The sequence below is a fragment of the Crocodylus siamensis genome, chromosome 1 (genome assembly GCF_052110815.1).
Source record: "Crocodylus siamensis isolate JL-2025a chromosome 1, ASM5211081v1, whole genome shotgun sequence".
Lineage (NCBI taxonomy): Eukaryota > Metazoa > Chordata > Crocodylia > Crocodylidae > Crocodylus > Crocodylus siamensis.
The window spans coordinates 241,264,364-241,285,933 of NC_143395.1; the positions used below are offsets into that span (position 1 = coordinate 241,264,364).

The 21,570-nt window shown below is 42.5% G+C and overlaps 1 protein-coding gene across 1 annotated transcript in view; it reads left to right on the forward strand.

Annotated features, from left to right (window-relative positions):
• The window catches only part of ROBO1 (roundabout guidance receptor 1), a 796,429-nt gene that overhangs the window by 76,395 nt on the left and 698,464 nt on the right, over positions 1 to 21,570 (forward strand). The window lies entirely within an intron of this gene.

A 21,570-nucleotide genomic window follows, 5' to 3' on the forward strand; every position in this document is an offset into this window, starting at 1 on the left:
GGAGGTGTGACCAGAGTTTGTGCCAACTAGTTGGTGAGCTGCACTGACATGACAATGAGCATCCAGGATCATGGTAGGGTTGGGGAGGGAGCCATTCCCCCTTCACCTGTGGCACACGAGTTCAAAAGGCACGCTGCTCCAAGAGCTCACTGAACATTCACTGCAGAGCCAGAAGAAAGAGGTGTGGCTGCACCTTCCTTACCACAATCGTGCATCCGTCCATGCATAAAGATATGGCTTTGCATAGACATCCATGCAGCTAAAACTCTTGCCCAGAGTTGTCCAAAATGAGACATTTTGCCTCAATTTCTGCATCTTTTTTTGACCTTGACAATTAATAGCTTCATCTGCTCAGCTCCCCCTGAAGGCTGCTTGAATGTGGCACCCTGCTGTTTGCCTCTGTCCGCTAGGTCTCCTTGCTCCGATATCAAATATAAGCTTATTATCTTTGCTTTCAAGACCTGTTGTGGTACTTTTTCACTCTGCCTATCACCTCTCATTCAATATGAGGGAGGAGGTAGCGACAGGGCACTTTCTGATCACCTCATGATCCCAGCATAAGGTCCCAGCACCTTTCATCTTCATGCTGGTCCTTTATGCACTGGAGCAGTAAACATGCCATATGCTTGTTGTACTTTTTTTCAAAACCTTCCTTAAGACTATTCCCTGCCTTAATTCAAAAACAGAAAACTTGATGGTTCTTAGACAATTGTACACTAGGGCTAGGTACAGATATTCAAAAGCCCTGAGGCAGAATCTAAGTTATGCAGTTTTCTGTAAGTAGCATCGTTTAGATGAGTAGCAAACTGAACACACATTCTACCCATGGGGGCAAATCTTAGACTGGGTTCTGACATTTTTAACCAGTCTATGTGTACCAAACATCTGTTCTGTTATGGGTATAGACTGGTTTCTGATCATTTACACCAGTAAATGTGTAATGTCTGTACCCTAGGACTCTTGTCCATCGGTAACTGACCCTGGCTTATTATTGCCATGTCTGTCCATCTGTTGTCTCTAGTTTTGTCCTGTAATAGGAAGCCTTTGAGGCAGGAACCATCTTTGTTCAGTTTGTCCAATACTAGCCCCAACCTCCTAGGCGCTGTGGTAATCCAGTTATTTAAATAATAAAGAATGGGATAAGTGAGTGTTCAGGTAGATCGGTCTGTTTCTCAAGGCATCTAAATAGTTACGCATTAGTAAAACATGTTTAGATGTTTTACTATTTTTACAAACATTTCAGTTTTCTTGCTCTATAAAAAGGTGACAAAAAGTTGTTTTGAGTTGCTGTTGTAAAAACACTGTGTAATCACCAGTGTGGATATTACAATAATATCAAGCTAAATAATCTTGGCCTTTATTCTCAAGCAGGAAAGCAACAAAACTTTCTCAATGCCCAAAACATATTCTTTCTATTTTTCCCACTTCCCCCTCCCTCTTTCCTACCCTTCCTTTATTTTGCCACATCTTAATCCATTCTCTATATATAGAAACTACAAAAAGGCAGGATTTTAACATATATCCAATGACAGCCACCATAGTGTTGCAGTCACAATATTTTTTTCTTCTTTGTTCCTTTAGGCAAGGACCCAGGGTGGTGCTCCATGCCTCATAAAATGTCAGAACTCCATTTCTAGTCAATGCAGAGTTACTCTCATCTGCCAAAACTTCCAGGGTGTATTCCTTCATGGCATAAACATAGCAGGACTGTTAGTGATCCAGAAGATAAAAATGCATTTATGGACTGCAAAGCAATTCAGTATGAGACATGTTTTGATATATGAGGACATGCCTTGGAACTTAGAAAATTTCCCTAGTAGTAACAGTACAGCATTTGGTAGCAGAGTCTTTGGATCATGTGGCAGAACAAATTATATCACTTTATTCAGGCTACAGAGCTGGCAGCAGCGGGTCCTGTTAACCTTAATCCTCAGAACATTCATTGACATGGAGATGAATGAAAGGCAACATTTTTGTTTATGGTAAAATTTTTGAACGTGTGAAGTGAATGAATCATTATGGACATCTGGGTCATAGGACTAGTACATGAAGGTGCCTTCACTCTACCCTGCCTTAAAGGCACAGTACTTTCAATTGATGTTCATCATTGTTACTAGCTATAATAAATTCCAAATTAATGCTTCTGTCTGTGCTTGAGGCACTGACTGAACTGAGGAGGGTAGAGGTGGTTAATGTTGGTGACCTCTGAGATATAAACAAAGGAAGAAGAGGGGAAGTAGGAGGAAGCAAGAACTCTCGCAACCAAAATACAACCAGCATTTCAGATTAATGATGGCCCTTTTTTATTCACAACATAGGGGAAGTTGCACACCTCTAAAAGCTGCTCCCAGGCTTCCCTTATTCTCACTGGCCATTAAATTACTGCTTGATTTTAACATCCAGAATAAATTCTGAAAATCCACCTGTCCTCATATCTTAGTTTTGAAACCTTCTAGGCATTAAAGCTGAAACTAGTAGTAAGTAGAAAAACAAATCAGTGTTTTCAGTAGCCCACAAGTTCCCATTAGCAAGCATTGTTTCATTCTATGCTAATATATACTTTAAGCCAGGTTTTTAGCTGAGAGGTTTATGGCTGATTTATTTCCTGGTACCAATGAAATTTAGTATATAAATGGTATAACTGGTCATAAAAGGTACATTAGTATTTGGACACTATGCTGATGGTCCCTTCCTTGTGCTCCCAGCATAAAGGGTGTGGTTAGAGCAGACGTGCATCACTAGAATTTTCATACATCCTATCCATCATGTCTACCACTTTGGTGGATTGAGTTTCCTGCCAGCAGATATAATTTAGAAAAGACTGAAGCTTTCTTCAACATGTGCAGGGGACTAAATAGGCACAGAGAGGTCATAGGAATGAGGGGATGGGAAAGAGACCTTAAATCAGTCCTGTGAGCAATTCTCAACTCATCTGATCTGGGATCTGCCATAACAGAATACTTGATTGTCTACACTAACAAAGAAATTTGAAATGTAGCCTATGCAAAGCAATATGTAGAATCCAGATAATTCTGCTTGCTTATATAACGCAACTGAGAAAACCTGTATTAACATTTGATAAGTTGTTTAATTCATTTGCAGATGTCACTAACCCTGGCTGTATATGGAAGTTCTATAGCAACAAAGTTGTAATTAGGGGAGACAACTCTTTTGGATAAGTTCATCCCAAAGGTCTATAATTTTGCAGATGTTATTAAGCAGAATGTAACATCCAGGTGTTGTCTCTTGAGTTTATTATAAAAGCTTTCCATTAGTAATTTAATATTACAAGAAATTCTTCAAATAAAATTCCATCAAGACAGGTTAAGGTCTAGTTGTCCTTCAAGTCCGTGGGTGGATCAGTTCCTTAAGTGTCAATGCAAAATTAGGAAGTGCAAATCAATGCATGTTCTTGCTGTGAAAACACAACTAGTATCATAGTCATCTAAGTGTGTGTTCTTAATTGATCATTCATCCAGAAGGTAGCTTATCTCTGACTTCTGGTGTGACTGGTATATTGTTCAGATCTTATTTTCTGGTGTCTGTGCAATTATATGCATGTGTTGATGTATCATTTGAACATTGGTGTATGTTTACTAGACCTTAATGCAGAAATATTCTGCATAGAATATATGCAATGCTTACATATCTGTCATTACAGTGATTGTACAGTGTCATAGGATGTTTCTGGTTTTCTAGTTTATAGCAGGGTATCAGTGTTATGAAGTGGTGTTTATTCGGAATTGCTGGGAAAAGTGATTGCCTGGGAATTCAGAAACTACATTCCATAGCAGTGGTGATGCGTAGAGGGTGCACGGGGGTGCACGTACATCCCCTGAAAGCTCGGTGCACCTCCTGGCAGGTCACACTCTCCACTTAGGCGACGGGCAGACGGGGCAGACAGGAGTGCTGGTGCTCCCCTGCGAATGCTGGCTGAGGAGTGGGAGTGCCAGATGAAGTGCCACGGCCACTTCCCGGTCAGCGTAATCGGCTGCAGGAGGACCCCTCCCCTCCAATCACTGACTGGTTGTGTTACTTAAAATTGCCAATAGCTCAAATTAAAAGCAAGACCTTAAAAAGAGAATAAAGCAAAATGCCATGTTTATTGGTTACGTGAAGCGGATCCATATGCTTGGACACACCAGTCATAGAAAGACATATACAAGCATACAGACAAAACTACTCCAGTAAGATATTATAGTTACCAGAAGATGTTATTCAATATTAGCACTGGATGTCCAGGTCCGGGCTTATTGAGAGTGATAGGAGCGGAGGAGGAGCAGACATGCATGTCTGTGCTCCATGAGGTTGCAGAGGGTGGATTCCCCATCTTGGCTTGTCTGCATCCCACTTTTATAGGGATTTCAAGTCTCTGTTCAGCATTGGGGGTTTTCCATGCTCAGTCTTAAATTAGAGGTTGTTTCTTCTTGTTATCTTAACTTGAGGTCATTCTAGTAAAATTGGTTATCTCCTCTGAAAGGACGTACTAGATAACTGTATCCAAAAGATGTGGAAGGGAAAGCAGGACCAGGCAGTTACCTGACTTTCCTGAGGTAAGGTAAATCCAGAGCGAAGTCAGGCACTGAATCCAGCCCAGAGATCCAAACATAATACTAAACACCTCAGCTCATGCTGTGCTTCTTATTGGTTAAGAAGGTAATGATGGGCATGATAGTGGAATAAAAGTTTGTTCTTGCTTAGGTTAGTGGCTTGTGATTCGCTGATGAATTTTGATTGCTTTTGGACATTGTTCTCGTGATTGATCATGCTCTGCAATTTGTTTGCTGCTCATAATACTTTGCTCAGTGTTAGACTCTTCCACACAGGGTGTGGGTTCTGTGTATTTCACCATAGTGTGGTATTAAGATATTTTAATAAAGCATTTGTCTCAGTCTCATTCTGTATTCTGAACACAGGCTGGAGTAATGTAAAATTTCCAAGCAGGCCCAGTAGCCTCTAATCCCTGTTTACTTAGCTTTTTTGTTCTTATTCTTATTCTAACTCATGTGTGTTTTCTTGTGCTCTGAAAAAAACACTGAAGTATGCTTAAATCTTTATAATGCAGAAAGGCACAATATTTGCTCATTACATAATGAGCTGTGCAAAGTCTTTCTGAGTAAAAGATCAGAAGATAATCCAGGGCTGGGAGTGGAGAAGGTTCCTCATTGCTCTTCAGCCCTTCTGAAATTTTGTGTCAGTCCAGACTTGAGCTGTGCTCTCTTTTCCAAGGGGCCCACCTGTGCACAGGCATGTGAAAGTATCACGCAGTGCTTCTGTAGACTGCAATGTACAGGGGCAGATTTTGGCTGCCCATTCTGCTGAGGGGCATACACCCCAGACTAATTGAAGGTTTGGGAGGTCCTGGGGGAATTGCCTGTATTGATCTCCCTTTCCATTTTGTTCATGGCATTACAAGGCCAAATAAGGAAGCTACATCAATCCTCAGAAAAGCATAATACAAAATTGCTTAGGTTAATGTGTTTCTTGCCAAGTAATTCTGAGTAAGGAAGCAGTAACCTGCAGCCAAAGCTAGAAGTGCATGCTCTGTTGAGTATTATGAAAGCACGAAATTGGTAAACATATGGCAGAGCCTCTGCTGTAGAAATTACAGGAGGTAAACAGATCTGCAAGTGGTACGTTTCTTACTGAGAACGTCAAACAGATTTTAAAATAGAAATGCCCCCAAGCTGACTTGGAGCCTAGCACAAATATTGAAAATGAAGGTATGGATAAATGAACATTTTATAGTTCATGTTTAAAAATTAAACAAAAAAGGAGTGTCTTTAAATATTACAATTCTAGTGGGCACAATTCTAGATAAATAGTCAGACAAGCTCTTATACACATTTCTATTGCCAAATAACGCAAGAGAGTAATAAATGATATTGTATGCAAGATCAAATTGTTGATCTAATGTTAATTTCCCAGTGTATTTAATCTCCCGTTAAATTTGGATTTACATTTTTATTGGTTTGGAGGTCATTATTTGTGTATGCTGTGGCATCAGTTTTCTAAATTGCAACTTTGTGCTTTCAAGCATAGCAATTTTCATTTGAAAGGGGATAAACTGATAATACACTGAAGAGAACCAACTGTTATACAACGTTTTCCAGGACTCCTTTCCCAGGATTTAATGGTTGGTCCTTTCATCTGACCTGGAAGGAACATAGGAGCAAAATAGCCATATTTCTTGTCTAATATAGAGTTTTAAATGTCTGTTTTTATGCAAAATTCCTATTGTGTGATGCCTAAACTGTTGTAGTGTGGCATTATCTAAGATAATTTAAATTTTAAAGATTATTCTAAGATTAAGTTTTAAACCAGTTCTTGCCTCACATACAACCTGAGCCAGATGCAAGCCCACTATTTTCAGAGGTGAAAGGCCAGTGTAATAATTTTGCCATTTACATTCAGACTACAGATAAATGAGTGAATTTGGATTCACCAGTTTCTATTTGCCCCCTTTGCACCAGATGTTAAGACTCTCTGCAAAGTCCCTCAGTGACCATTAGAACATAGACAGCTGGGATTTGTGGTTTATGTTTAATTTATTATTTCACTATTAATCTATCTGATTGTCAGAGAACTGTCTCCTTCTTATAGTTTCCAGAAGTTCTTGTATTTAGGGACAATTTAATTTCCCTCAAGATGGGATCATTTTGCCTTTGGCTGTAAATTTACATAGAAGACACTTGGCACCAATATTTAGGATGCCATTATCAGTAACCAGTGTTTAAACACATCTCCCTTTTACCATAAATGCATGGATGCTACCATGATTACATGTTAGTCACAGGTTATAAAGTATTCATAGAATTGCTGCTTAAGCTGTAAAATGTGTATCTGTATTTAGAAGTACAAAAACACTGACTCAATATTCAATACTAATGATAAGAAAAGCAGGGGGCAGGGGCTGGAAAGATGTTTTGGTTTTAACTTGAGGATTTTAAATCTGCAAAAGAGAAAACTTAAGAAAACTATGTTAATATCTTTCTGATAAAGGAGGTTATTCTAGCTCCACTAGTCCATAATACTATTTTAATAGCAATTTTTTGTTGCCATTGGTTATGTATTCCATACATTTATGGCAAGCATGGATATATATGGGGCTAGGAATCTGCCACCACCTAAATTCTCCTGCAGTGCAGCACATGCTACATCTTACATGGAAAGCAATATAGCCACTTTAGTTGTAGCACTGTGGACTAATTAGCACTGCTGAGAGGAGGGGAAGAGGTGTTGTAGGCCTAATTAGCACAGATACAGCAGCACAATAATGCAGTTTTACTAGTTCCTGTGCGGGCAGTAGCATACAGAGGTAATAGTTCAGGGAACACTGCCTGGGACTGGCTTGTGCATCAAATGCTTATCCAAGATAGGCCTGGTGATGTTGCTTCCCAAGCTAGAAGGAGAGGTAATTAGGGTGTCCACAACTGTATACTGGGGGAAGTGGGGAGTATGTTACTTTACTTCAAGGTAACATACTTCCTCTTTGAGATGTATTGTTCATGTCTCAGGGACCAGCCCCTGATTAAAAGTACACAGAAATTGTTAACCAATGGATGCACTATTATCAAGATAAGACATCTTATGCCATGGATGAACATTTGATCAAATCTTGTTTGTCTCACAGAACTTATTAATTCATTATCTTAGTGTTATTTAACTTCTCCTGTGTCCTGTCCCTTGTTGAAGAGTCTGCCAGTATATCAAAATGTCATTTTAAGGTCCTAATTCTGAAAACCCATGTACTCAGTTCTTGGGGCCACTCATGCCTCCATCTACACCCGGCCTCCACTGACTTAGGGTGCCAAATTATGCACAGCTGTTCGCACTAAGAGCTAAATTATGGTGCTGAGATTTGAAACAGAACTTCCCACTGAAGATAAGAGTATTCTGCTCAAAAATGCTCATAGGGATCTACTGACATTTACTAGGGAATTTTGGAAAATCTGTAATATTGTTCAAAAAATGCTTTTATGAAAATTTATGATAACTTGTGGGATTTCATAGTATCTGTGGAAATGAGACATTTACTGTATGTCACCATTTTAATTAAGAGAATGTAACCTTGTATCAGAAAAACTCCCACAGGTAAACCCTATGGTCACCATGAAGGTAATGCCACTTTAAATTATTTTAACTTGCCCTTTTGACATTCACCTATGCGTCTTTCCCAAAACACCTGCAAAGTTCCAAATGAATGCTGTTTATAGTGAGAAGTGTTCATGGGCTAAGGGGATCCTGCTGCAGACAATCCCATAGTTCCCCTCCTGACAATTTTTAATCCATATGGGAGGAAGATTGGTACTAATCAGCGGGTTGGGTTAAGTGAGGGGAGATGGGCAAAGGGAGGAGGCGTAGCAGCGATTCTGTGGCTGGGAGCTATGCCTGCACAGTTATCGTTCCTCCCAACTCCTCCTTTCCCTGGTTGTGGTGTGAATGCAGCTTCCACCTGGAAGCTGGGGCTGGGGAACTGAAAGTTGCTCCCATACTGCTCCTTCTCCTCACTCCTCCTCCCCAATCCCAGCTGAGCCATGTGCATCCCTCCTCTGGAGGGGGGCTTCATTCAGCCTAGAGGAGAGGGAAGGGGGGCAAGAAGAGGTGGCATTGGTGTGGACACAGTTCATTTTATCTCAGTACAGGCACAGACATAGACAAAGCCCTCTGGTTCCACAGACCAGATCCAGTGGCTCTCTGGGTCATATGCTACCAACCGCTGTATAGAAATATGCAAAACCACAAATATAGAGATCCTCTTCCCCAGGCATTTTGATTCAGAAATGTTGCAGAAGGAGTGAATTGTTTTTACTTTCCTTTTATCTAAGTCTCTGGGACAGGACACAGGAGAACTTAAATAACACTAAGATAATGAATTAATAAGTTCTGTGAGATAAATTGGTTTAGTAAAGTATATAGGCATGTGTAGCAAAACGGGGCCCTAAATTGAAGTGGTGGGTTTTAAAAAACACCACTTTAATTTAGGGCTGATTAAACCCCTGTGTCGTTCACACACCCCACTGACTTACCTGCTTCTCCAGCGGGGAAGGGAAGGTGAACTGCCCGCAGATGGAGTGGTCCCCAGGCTGCAGGGAGGGGGGGCTAGTGTTTACCTCCATGGCAGCAGTGCCCCCCCCCCAAACAGCACCTGCCCACAGGCATCCAGCTCAGGCAGTCCCAAGGGGCACTGCAGCTGCAGAGGGAAGCACCAGGCCCCCACACAGTTTAGGCAGGCAGGCTCTGGGCGTGGAGAAAGATCAGGCTCACTGCTTTTCTTGAGCACAGCCACCTTTCCCAGGCTGCTGCCAGGTCTCCTGCAGGGCTATCTACGGAGCCATGGAGCTGCACAGATCCTGTGCTTTGCTCTGCGGCTGTAGGGGCAGCAAACTAAGACACCTTGAAGGAGTTTTAGTTTGCTGTGCTCCAAGTCATTTAAGGCACATTATGCCGCCAAATTTACTACAGCAGCTGGAATTAATGTGCAATAAGCTGCTGAGGCATGCAAACACCAACACTATTAAAGCAGTGCAAAAGCATTTAGCCTGCCTTAAAGTGTCATGCACACATGCCTCTCATTTCATCTACACATGGCCTATGATGCCAATATGCCAAAAAAGATCGGAATTGCTAGATGTATTTTTAATATTGCATTAGTCCTGGCACAGTGCACAATGTGGCAAAGCTGTACAAGCAAGGCATTGGGTGAAGCCTCAATAGAATTGTAAGTCAATCATTACCCTACTTCTTCTGGGATGTTAAAAGGAACCCATCATCCATCAGACATAAATCTGCCTTTCTTGCACTGGAAGAAAGGATCAGAAATCTCCATGATACCATCCCTTGCAAACCCTTCCTGAGATTCCAGAGTAGAATGGGGCACAGCATGTATAAGAGTTGTGGAAGATATGATTCTCTGACATTGAATAGGAATTGTGATGAAAAAACTACACAAGCCCAGAAGGTATCACTTTTTTCAGTGACCTCCAAGGAAGAAGATATTTGTTCAGGTGAAAGAAGACCAGACAGATTGGATTTATCAGAATTCCCTTACCAACCAGCTGTAGAACTGATGAAAATCATTCACGTCTCTAAAATATTCCATAGGATCATTATATTTAAGTAGTGGACAAGCTGTGGCTTTCACAAAGACATAGCATTGATTCCCAATGGAAGAATTTGGTAAATAGGCATTTTTCCCACAGGATTTATCAAGGGACAGGAAAATCTAGTCCACAATAACTACCTCAGCAATTATTAGCAGTATTTCCCAGAGCAATAGCTAGATGGTAGCTCTGGTAAAGAGAGGCCATCATGTCTCTAATGTTCAGTTGAGAAAGCTGCATAATTTGGGATTTATTCTCCCTTTGAAACTCAAGCATAACCATCACTGATGCTAAATGGGAATTACACGTGTGCAGTGAAGGGAAAATCAGGGCACTTGAAAGTAAATCAACATTTTAGTATTCTAAGTGCTTTAGATGTGATTTATAAGTGATAGCGCATGAAAAGATTTTATTTCTATTCTCTCCCCAAAGGTATTCTGCTATGCTCTAATAATGCCACCTACGCAGATAATCAAATAACATTAGTAATCAGTTCCACATAATTGAGAGACAAGTGATATTGGAAACACTATATTACTGACTAGAAATAAGCAAGTTTAGGAAGCTCAGGAGTTAAACTTTCAATTATCTGCTCTGCTTCTGAACTAATGGCTTTTACAAGCCAATGCATGCATAGACCACAGTTACTATATCTGTTCAAACGTATTTTACTGAACAATGGGTCTGATCAATTTTTCATATTAATTGGAAATCAGTGGTGATATGCTACATCCACACATAATGAGTTAGTATACTTTAAAAATCACCAGAATTGTAAGGCCTTAAACACCATCTCAAAAGTGTCAGCTAATGTCGGAAGTTAGTAATGAGTCTAAAACACTGCATTGCTGAAATTAAACAGGATCCAAAAGAATGTAAATATGTTAACTAGAAAATTCCAATGCGAGATCATATTCATGCAATAAAAGTAGATAAACATCACTACTAGGGACTCATAAAGCTTAGACTACTTACTTTTATTTATACTTTATATTATATACAGTGCACAATCATTGAAAGAATTTTCATGAAAAAAACTAATGTTATGGTAATAGAATATCACAAAATATTGAAAAAATGGCCTCATTTAATGAAGTAAAACCCACATACAGTAGTATCACACTTTAGTTCAGTAACATAGGACTCCTATACATATGTGGAGAGCTGTTCCATTGCACTGGAAATCCAGTACATCAGAACAGACTCAATTCATTGAGTCTGCTGGAGTACAGAAGTTGGCGTGCTCTTGCAGTCTTCCATGTCACTTGTATCTGCATCCCCATGCTGAAAAAATGGTGGTGGGGCACTTTGAAATAAAATATGTTCAATAAGCTTTAGTTCAAAGTGCCCCGCCACCATTTTTTCAGTGGGGGGATGCTGATACATGTGACTCATATGTGCTTTTAATTAGCATGACTTGCTAACTAAACTGCCTGGTGCCATCCCAAACCTGTGCAAAAATGCTCATAGGGATCTACTGACATTTACTAGGGAATTTTGGAAAATCTGTAATGTTGTTCAAAAAATGCTTTTATGAAAATTTATGATAACTTGTGGGATTTCATAGTATCTGTGGAAATGAGACATTTACTGTATGTCACCATTTTAATTAAGAGAAGAGACCATATTAAAATCTCCACTGGTGCATATACATACAATGATTCCTATTAAAATCTGTGGTATTTTATGCTTATAAACCGATTACCTTAATATTCTTTATTTGATACCCAATAAATATTGTAATACCATTAATTACTTGCAAAGGAATTTGTAAAGATTTTTAATGGTGGTCACTATAATTCACGCAAGATTAAATTCTACCCTAAATTACCATTTACAACTCTAATTTAGGTCAGTAGCCAAACTGTAATTACTATTTAATGTAGCTAAAGCACCTGTGATTTACATGGTCTTTTGCAGACATAGAAGAGACAAGGTCTATCCTAGGGTTGCTTATGTGAAAGTAAAAGCTGAATTTGGAACGTTATTAGCTGAAGTCTTAGTCTTACACATGCAGTACTATTGATGGCCAGCCTGTTTTTTCAATGAGTTTCCTATGCCAGCAAATGGACTTCGTTATTGTCAGTTTTTCTTGTGATGATAATATTACGGAGGCCCTTAAAAGCAGGAGGATCTGTATCAGCAAAGATGTTTTCCAAAGGAAATAAAACTGTACTTGTGACAGGCCTAACTTGTCCACCAGAAGTTCATTAAATCAGAAGAATGGATCTTTCTTTACTTTTTATTCCTAGAGTATAAATAGTCTCCAAAATACATAAAAAGTCATAGGCAGAGCGTTAATTATTTTGTAAGCAGTAGGCCCCGCTGACAGTTTCATGGTACCATATCAATTTCATATAGGAAAGTTAAATATGTATGTAAGTGTTGTCAGTCATGCACTCAATGTATCAGAGTTTGTGTATTGAACAATGATTGGGATCTAGTAAAAGGTGTTGAGATTTTAATAATGCAAGGGTCAGGATGTTTTGAAATACTGTTCCCACAGCAGCCACAACTTTGCTGTCTTTCCCTATATTCAGCACAATAAGGTTTTGACAAGTGCTTGAAAGTCAAACACTAACCTAAAAAAGTATATGAGAGAGAGACACAAGACTTTAAAATTTTAAGTTCATTTCAGATGGGCAGAACTAGCAGATAGACAATCATAATGAGCCAAGTACAGGTGATATTTCCAACTTCACTGGTGCTCCAGAAATTTTGGAGTTCAGATAAAATAAGATACGAGTCAAAGCGAAGGCAAGGAGGATTACGCCTTCATTACTTGGGACTGCAGGGAGGCTGTTAGGAAGGCCAAGGCAGAGATGGAGCTAAGGCTAACAACCAGAATTAAGGATAATAAAAAGTCCCTTTTCAAATACACAGGAAGTAAGAAGAAGGCACTGGGTAATGTGGGGCCCCTACAGGATAGGCTTGGCAACCTAGTGATTGCGGCAAATGAAAAAGCTGAACTATTTAACAAATTCTTTGCCTCCATATTCCTGAACAGGGACTGGGACATCTCCCCAACTAGAATTGTGGATGGACCCAGGGGAGGCACCGCCATGCCTAGGGTCAGGGACAGCCTAGTTAGGGAACTTTTGGAGGGGCTGGACATGTTTAAATCAGTAGGTACAGATGCTCTTCACCCAAGGGTGCTGAGGGAATTGGCGGGGGTCATAGCAGGGCCCCTGGCATGAATCTATGAGCGCTTATGGGGCACTGGCCAGGTACCAGAGATTTGGAAAAGGGCCAATGTGGTCCCCATTTACAAGAAGAAGAGAAAGGAGGACCCCAGCAATTATAGGCCAGTCAGTCTTACATCAGTCATTGGGAAGACCTTTGAGAAAATTATCAAGGAGCACATCTGCCAGGGCCCAGCAGGGGAGGTAATGCTCAGGGGCAACCAACATGGGTTCATTGAGGGCAGGTCCTGCCTGACTAACCTGGTTTCTTTTTATGATCAGGTCACAAAGTCCCTGGATGGGGGTGTCAGGGTGGATGTTGTCTTCCTGAACTTTAAGAAGGCCTTTGACATGGTTTCCCACCACATGCTCACAAAAAAACTAGGTGCCTACACAGTCAGATGGGTGGCAAATTGACTAGATAGTTGCACCCAGGGACTGGTGGTGGATGGGTCATTTTTGACCTGGAGGGATGTGGGCAGTGGAGTACCCCAGGGCTTGGTCCTGGGGCCTGTACTGTTCAACATATTTGGACGGATGAGAATAGGCTGGAATTCAATGCAGACAAGTGCAAGGTGTTGCATCTAGGGAGAAGGAACCAGCAACACACCTATAGGCTGGGGAATACCCTTCTTGTCAACACAGTGGCAGAAAGGATCTTGGACTCATTGTTGACTCCAGGATGAACATGAGCTGCCAATGCGAGGAAGCGGTCAGTAAGGCTAACCGCACTTTGTCTACAGATGCGTCACAAGCAGGTCCAGGGAGGTGATCCTTCCCCTCTACGTGGCACTGTTCAGGCCACAGTTGGAGTACTGTGTCCAGTTCTGGGCGCCGCACTTCAAGAGGGATGTGGCTAGCATTGACAGGGTCCAGAGGAGGGCCACTCAGATGGTCAAGGGGCAGCAGGTCAGGCCCTACAAAGAGAAGGTAAAGGTCAGGCCCTACAAAGAGAGGGTAAAGGGCCTGAACCTATTCAGCCTCCACAAGAGAAGGCTGAGAGAGGATCTGGTGGCCATTTACAAACTCATGAGGGGGGACCAGTGGGAATTGGGTGAGGCTCTGTTTCCCCGGGCAGTACTCGGGGTTACTAGGAAAAATGGCCACAAATTGTTAAAAAGAAGGTTCTGGCTAGATATCAAGAGACATTACTTTACAGTTAGGACTGCCAGGCTCTGGAATGGACTCCCGAGTGAGGTAGTACTCTCTCCTACCTTGGGGGTCTTCAAGAGGAGCCTGGACAAATATTTGGCTGGAGTAATATGATCCCAGCACTTGTTCCTGCCTGGAACAGGGGGTCAGACCTGATGATCTGTTTAGGTCCTTTCTGACCCTAAGCACTATGATACTATCAAAGTGTTGGTTTTTCAAAATCCAAACTTAACTAACAGTGGCTAACAAAATCAATCCTTCTTTGGTTTATTCTATTTTTGGATCATTGTGTCTCATCAAATGAAGATTTAGCCTCAATGAAAGACTAAGACGGTCAGTCTTTATTATTAATGATAGCGGCAAATGCATTTTTCTGGGGTGTTCCTGACTCAACTAGGTTGTACTGGGGGAAAAAAAACTGCTTTTAAAATGTTCTCGACTGATGGGAATTTTGAAGGTTCCAGACTCCTGCTTGGTCCCAGGTTTAGTACCACACTGGGGCCAGTTGAAGACTCCCATATGGTTTGGGGGCTGGAATGGACAAAGGTGATTTTCTGACCCGTTCCCAGGACCACACTGAAGACCCTGTTTTGTGGCACCTTTAATTCCTTAACTATGTGCCAGGTTTACTATTTATTGTGCAGTTAGCTGGTTAAATGCATCTTAATTGCAACATCTGCAAGGGGCCTTTTTTCTCCAAATAAAATTAACACTGGACAGTAGAAGACAAGAGAAAAGAGAAAAGTTCTAGTTGAGTTCAATGTGTTTTTTAAGGAATGGGGCACTATAGAAAGACAGGAAAACAATTTCTTCTGTAGAGTTGAAGCACAATGCTCTTTGCCTACACTGACTGGAAAATTCATTCTTGTCTTCTGGCCATCTATCTTCCCTAGCACTGACAAGTAGAAATGGCACCAATGGGATTTGATCCCAAAATTGTGTCATGCTGTACATGTGTGGTGCAATTGTTTAGTTATGCTCAGGCCTAGTACTCCTATTGCTGTATTCTGATATCCAAGTCCTGGTTCCCTGTTACATATTTAATTAACTAATGATTTAATTGACTGCTGATATGATGACCCTTGTCTAGGGAGTTCATCTCAACTAAGGAGCCTTTCTCAGGTTCCCAGGGTAACGCTGTGCTTGTCAGTTGGTTCTGTCACAGCCCAACTCGGTGTTACCTTAAGAACTTTGTAGACCTTAAGCTGAAAGCCAAACAAATGTTAATTTACTTAGTGTTGTTCATTCAGTTTAGTGGAGCAGCCACACGGTAAAGTGAAAGATCTGATCTGACTGTCCTTCATCTGCACAGCTGTGACTTGCCCCTAGAGGCTTGATGACCAGGACCCATTCGCTGCCCCTCCAGGCAGAGTCTACATAGGCGACAGGAGAAAATATTATCTGGGGGTTGGGGGCACTTGTGCTGTGTACAGAGGCAAAGGAACACACAATGGAGATGCTGGGGGTAGTGATATAGCAGCAGGGCATGGCAGCACCATTGTGCGGCTGCTGTTGCCAGCCTCCACAAGATTAGTTTGGGGCAGTTAAGCCCTGTTAGCCCCGGCCTTTCACCACCTATGGGCAGAGAGTGGGCCCACCACTGTGTCAGGTTCAGCGAGACCACAAAGACCTAAGGAAGCAGCATCCCTGGAGCTGTCTAGTTTCACTGAAACAGACATAACAGCTCCTCACTGAGATCAGGCTTCAGACCTGGCAGCCCTGTTCTCAGTACAGAGTTGCTGCAGCTCTATGATACCAAGCTGCTTCCTCGGAGCACTCTGGTCTTGTTGAGTTGCAGTGGCTCCTCACTGAGAGCAGGGCTGTCAAGGCTTAAGCTCAGACTGAGTGGACCAATTCTTTTCTCTCCAGAGGTCAGGCAGCACCCACCACCCTGCACCCCACCAGCCAGCCTGCTGGCTAGGCAGGCACCACCTGAGCTCTGAGGGACCAGATCCCTTTTTTCTCTGGAGCTCAAGTGTTGCCCACTCTCTGCATCACCACAAGTAGGAGCAGGTCCATCCCAGGTGGCAGAGGGAGGTACTGGAGCCACCAGGCTCTTTGGGGCCATGGCTCTCACTCTGTGGAACATTCCTGGGGAAAACTTTAAATACCAAGCTCCACTGTGCACTGGTGTCCCTGATCATCCTAAATCAGTATTCTGCAATACTGGAGGACTTCAACTTGGGCAGAATAACTGTGGGAAGTGGCCACACGGTAATGGAACAGGAACAAAATTAGGTGAATTGGTGATACTCCTGCCCTGAAATGGCACAACTGTAAGCTGAATAATGAGTGCTTTAAGACATTTAAAAGTTGTTAATGTGCAGCAAATCCTGGGATTAAGAGCTCCAGAAGCCACCTAAACTTACTGTGTAAAGAAGCCCTTTGTCTTGTATTCAGCAGGCATGCATGTGTGCTTGCAAACCCTGTGCTTGCAAACCCATGGGTAGGACGCCCGTTCATCCAGAAGGCATTCTAAAACATAGAGAAGGACTTCAGTCTGGCCATTTAAGAATTTTTGTAAGAAAATAAGAAAATTCATCACATCATTTCGTATGATCATCTGAACAGTACCCTGTGGGCACATCTACATGTGCAATTAATGCAACACAATAAACTCCAGCGCACATCATGCTGGAGTGTATTGCTTCTGGGCAGTGCATTTACAAATGTACTCAGGACCACAGCATGTTGAGCTGAGTCAGAGCAGCCCTGGCAGACAGGAGACCTCAGGGGTCAGCCTGGCAGCCCAGGGCTGCTCTGATTTGGGTCAACATACTGTGGAGGGGCTGGCTGGGGCATGAGGGTGGTCCAGTATAGAGCTAGGTGGCGGGCAGCCCCTGCACTGAAGTATCTTTATGTCCCACCCAGCCTTGTTGGTGTCCATACATGTTGCTGTGCACTAAAAAATGGGATAATACTTGTTTTTACAAGTGGTAACTGTTGCACCACGTAACCGGCGTAGCCCTTGACCTGCGAGCCTGGGTCGGCACAACCGGCTTGGCGCAGAAGGGATCGATAACCGGACAGGTGGGGATTAGCGGTGAGGATGAGTCAGGTCACTTAAGCGTATTAGTTATAACAAAGATTTATTGTACTTACACTACAGATGGTTGTAGCATAGGTAGGATAGCTGGCTTTGTTCAGTTACAGTGTATGAATCAAAAACAAACTAGAAGGGTCTGTTCACGGGGTTCTTAAGCCGAGCCCTTGCTTTCTACCCTGGTGCCAAAGCCTGGGATAGGTGCGGCTGCCCGACTCAATAGTCCCAGAACTGGTCAACAGCTCATATAAGGGAATGCACTTCGATCAACCTTCTGAGAGCTCTTTGACGAAATGATCAGACGAACCGGTGAACGAGATACACCAAATGAAGAACAGCTGGCAGGGAGAAGGTGTCTGCAGGTGGCCAATCTGCTGACTGTCTCCTTGGTGTGTTCAGAGTTCTCCGCTTAATGGTGGGAATCTGCTCTTAGTTATAGTCAGCAGTGACCAATCACTTCATGCCAATTGTGAATATTTTCTGACCGCCAATTACGTTCTTACATAGTGACCTAGATACATATTCAAGCGACCTAGATACCCATTCATTTGACCCAGATACATTATTCATCTGGCTGCCCTCAGTGGGTTCAAAAGGTCAACCTTATGATTGGCACCTGCAATACTTATCATTGCAGACAACAAGCTCCTTAAGTGTGGAGAACAAACTTTTAACAAACTCCAACTGCAATGCTTCTTTTAGCAAAGAAATAAAGGCTACTAGTGCTCAGGGGTCTTTATGGCCTGCATCCTTACTAAGTTATTATGGCCTTTTGTTTTGCTGGCATCAGCACTCTAACTGACAGGTAAAACTCAGACATGACAGTAACCTACAGCAGAATTAATTAGTTTCCTGCAGCCTAACAGGGCCGCATGTGTAGACACTGCAGCTTTACTACGGAGCCAATTAGGCAGCCTTACAGTAAATGTCTTGTCTAGCTGCACCCTGTGGATGCTTCCACACGAGTGCACACATGCATCTTGCAGCATCTCAAAGCCCTTTGAGATGCTGCAAGAGGCATGTGCAGGAACGAAAAAACTGGAGGCTTAGTCCTCCAGAGACACTCTGCTAGCCAGCCAGAGAATCTCTATGGCTGGCCCTCACCCCAATGCTGAAGCATGCTGCTTGCCCACCTGGCAGTGCAGGTGCCAGGTGGCTGGGGCTGGGCCCCATTGCCCTGTGCTGTGTGGGGGCTCTGCCACAAGACCTCAGTGCCCCCAACAGCAGCTTCTACTGCCATTTAGTGCAGGGCTTTTTTTTTTTTTTTTTTTGAGTCCCAGATTGCCGGGACTGGGTGGGGGGAGGCAATTGGGGAGTGTGGGCTACATGGGTGGGGGCTCTACCATGAGGCCCCAGAGCCCCTGCAGCTGGTGAGTTAGTTTCAGGCTTTTTTTTTTAAGTGCCAGGAGGCTGGGCCTATGTGGGGCAGGTATTGGGGGGGAACTGGGGGTGCAAGCAGGGGGTGGGGCAGCCATCGTGGGGGCTGCAGGAGCTGGCGGGGCATGGGGCTAGGCAAGGCAGCAATCTGGGGGGCTGGGGGAGCAAGTGGGGGTGGGTCATCTGGGTCCTGCGGGGGGGCCCTGGAGGGGGCATGTGGCCCCTGTTGGGGAGGCTGTAAACCTTCTTGGGGGCAGTCCATGAGCTGTGCAAGGGGCTGCACTCTATGGGGGGCAGGGGACCCACCCCTCCTGAGCAGCCCCCCTACACAGTTTCCCCACAATCCACCCACAGCTACCCACACACCCCACAGCCCTTCATAGCCACCCTATCTGAGCCACTGCAAGCGCACATGCTTGCATGTGTGGATGTGCCCTGTTATTTTTAAATCATTGTAGTAATACTTTATTGCATACTCCTGAAAGCTGTGATGTTGTTTTTGAAAAAATAAGGTTTTCTTTTTGTTTTGGGCTTTTAAGTTGAGATCTCACCGTATAGTATGTAGAATTCTGCTCTTAAAACACTGAGCATGCATAAAATAAGGAGTAAAAGGACAAGCAAATTACTGAGATTAGTTCAAAATGGAAATTACAACAGCACATCTCTGAGATTACTCTTATAGATTTAGCGTTAATCCATTTTACTATGATTGTGTTTGCTACATGCAGCCCATGAGCAAAAGTTAATGTCTTAGATGATCTGTAGTTCTGCTCACTTGCATGTACACATGCACGGCCAGACAAAATGTTAGCATTGTCTGCTAATACCTCCACTTGTAAGACACTACTTATGTTTTCTGTTAAAGAATCAAAGCCATGGAAAGAGCTTCAGTAACTTTAGGTCCTTTAACTTTTTAATATTAATAGTGGTCAGACATTCATATAAATCTTGGGCTGCAGAATGTCTGTTGATTTATTATTTTTGAAGCCTCTTGTTACTCTAATACTCTCTGGAGCCAACCTTTCTGACAGCATCATGTAGGAATACTGGTGACTGACAAATGAAACCAACCTTTATGTTGTTTGCTATGTTTCTGGTGCCACAGAAGAGGGGAGCTTAAAAACAACCTAGGATCTTTAAAAAATAAATAAATAAAAAAAGCTAGTGGGATGAGGGAGCAGGTTATGTAGTTTCAGGAAAAGAAATGTTTTGTCTTCGCTGTGGCCCTAGAAATGTCGTCAACACAATGTCAAGCCTATTCCCTTAAGCAGAAATCTTTACCTAAGATAGAACAGCAGGAGGATTGAGAAAATGGCCTTTATAGCAGCATTATTTTTATTAACTCATATAACCACAAAATGGTTGATTCAGGTTTTCCACAGCTGTACTCTTCTATGCCATTCTGCTCTGTCTCTTAACCTATTACAGCAAAGAGTGAAGAATGGATTTCCTTTTTATGTTGTATACATTAGGTTGCCAAGATTAGTAGTAACAGGAAATTCAAATCATATTATATTATCCCTTTGCATTCCATTCTTTTTTAAAAGATGCAATCAGCTTCCTTTATACTGTTTTCTTTCTGGAAAAAAAATAAACAGTAAAAGTATTCAGAATCTGTATAACTGTCGGTATATATCGGGTTTTTTCTCTGTAGATCTCCTTAGGGCCCTTTGACCTGAGGCAAAAAAGAACTCATTACAACTTTAAAAAAATTTTAGAGTAACAAACAGGCTATTCATCAACTCAGGGGAGGGGTTTGAACTATAGTTTTGTTGCATCTCAATTGCCTAAACCATCAGTACTTCACAGGGAAATAGCTAAAGCAGTAGTTTTTACAGTCAGGGCACCCCTCCAGAACATTTTTGAATTTGGAAGGGCCCCAGTTGATTCTGTGCTGCTTCAGCTTACCTCAGTGCTTCCCAGCCAGGGTACCAGTGTTGCCACCATCTGGTAAAAGTGCCTGGCCAGATCAGGAGTGGCTGTGGCACACATACGCATGCCTGGCAGTACCCCCAGTATTGCACTGCCTCAGTTTTAGAGTGATCTGATAAACCTAAAGCAGGCAGGTGCACACCCTCATGCCACAGCCGTTCTTGGTCCAGCCCCATATGCACCTCCTGGGTCATGGAGCAAAGGCAGCATGGAATTGGGGAGCTAGATGTCTCTACTGCAGACATTGTCAAGAGGTAGAATCATCCCATACCCCTCTGTTTCCAGGAGGCATATATGGGACTGGACCAGGAAGAACTGCGGTGAGAGAAAGTGCTGTTGCCAGCTTTAGATTATTAGAAAAACTCAAACTAGGTTCTGTCATGGCCACTCCCTGGTTCAGCTTTTCCATGTCTCCTAACAACTGAGGCATGTGGGAAAGTTTTTGACTTGGACCTTGCTTCTATCTCCAGGCTGTTGTGCTGGCTGTAGCAGCATAGCATCCCTACCAAGTTCTCACTGAACTCTAGTTTAAGAACCAGTAAGCTAGAGTATAACCTAAGATATAAATAGTATTTTCTAAAAATGCACTTAAGGACTGTTGCAAATGTTCAATGGTTAGTTGTGTCAAATACCTAATTCAGGAGAGGCAGATAAAAATGATAACATAATAATAGCCCATCGCTACTTATTTTGAAGTTACTGATAAATACTACATATACTAGAATCCAAGATGACTTTAAATTTAAGACAGCTCCCAAATAATTATATTGTAGACATGGAA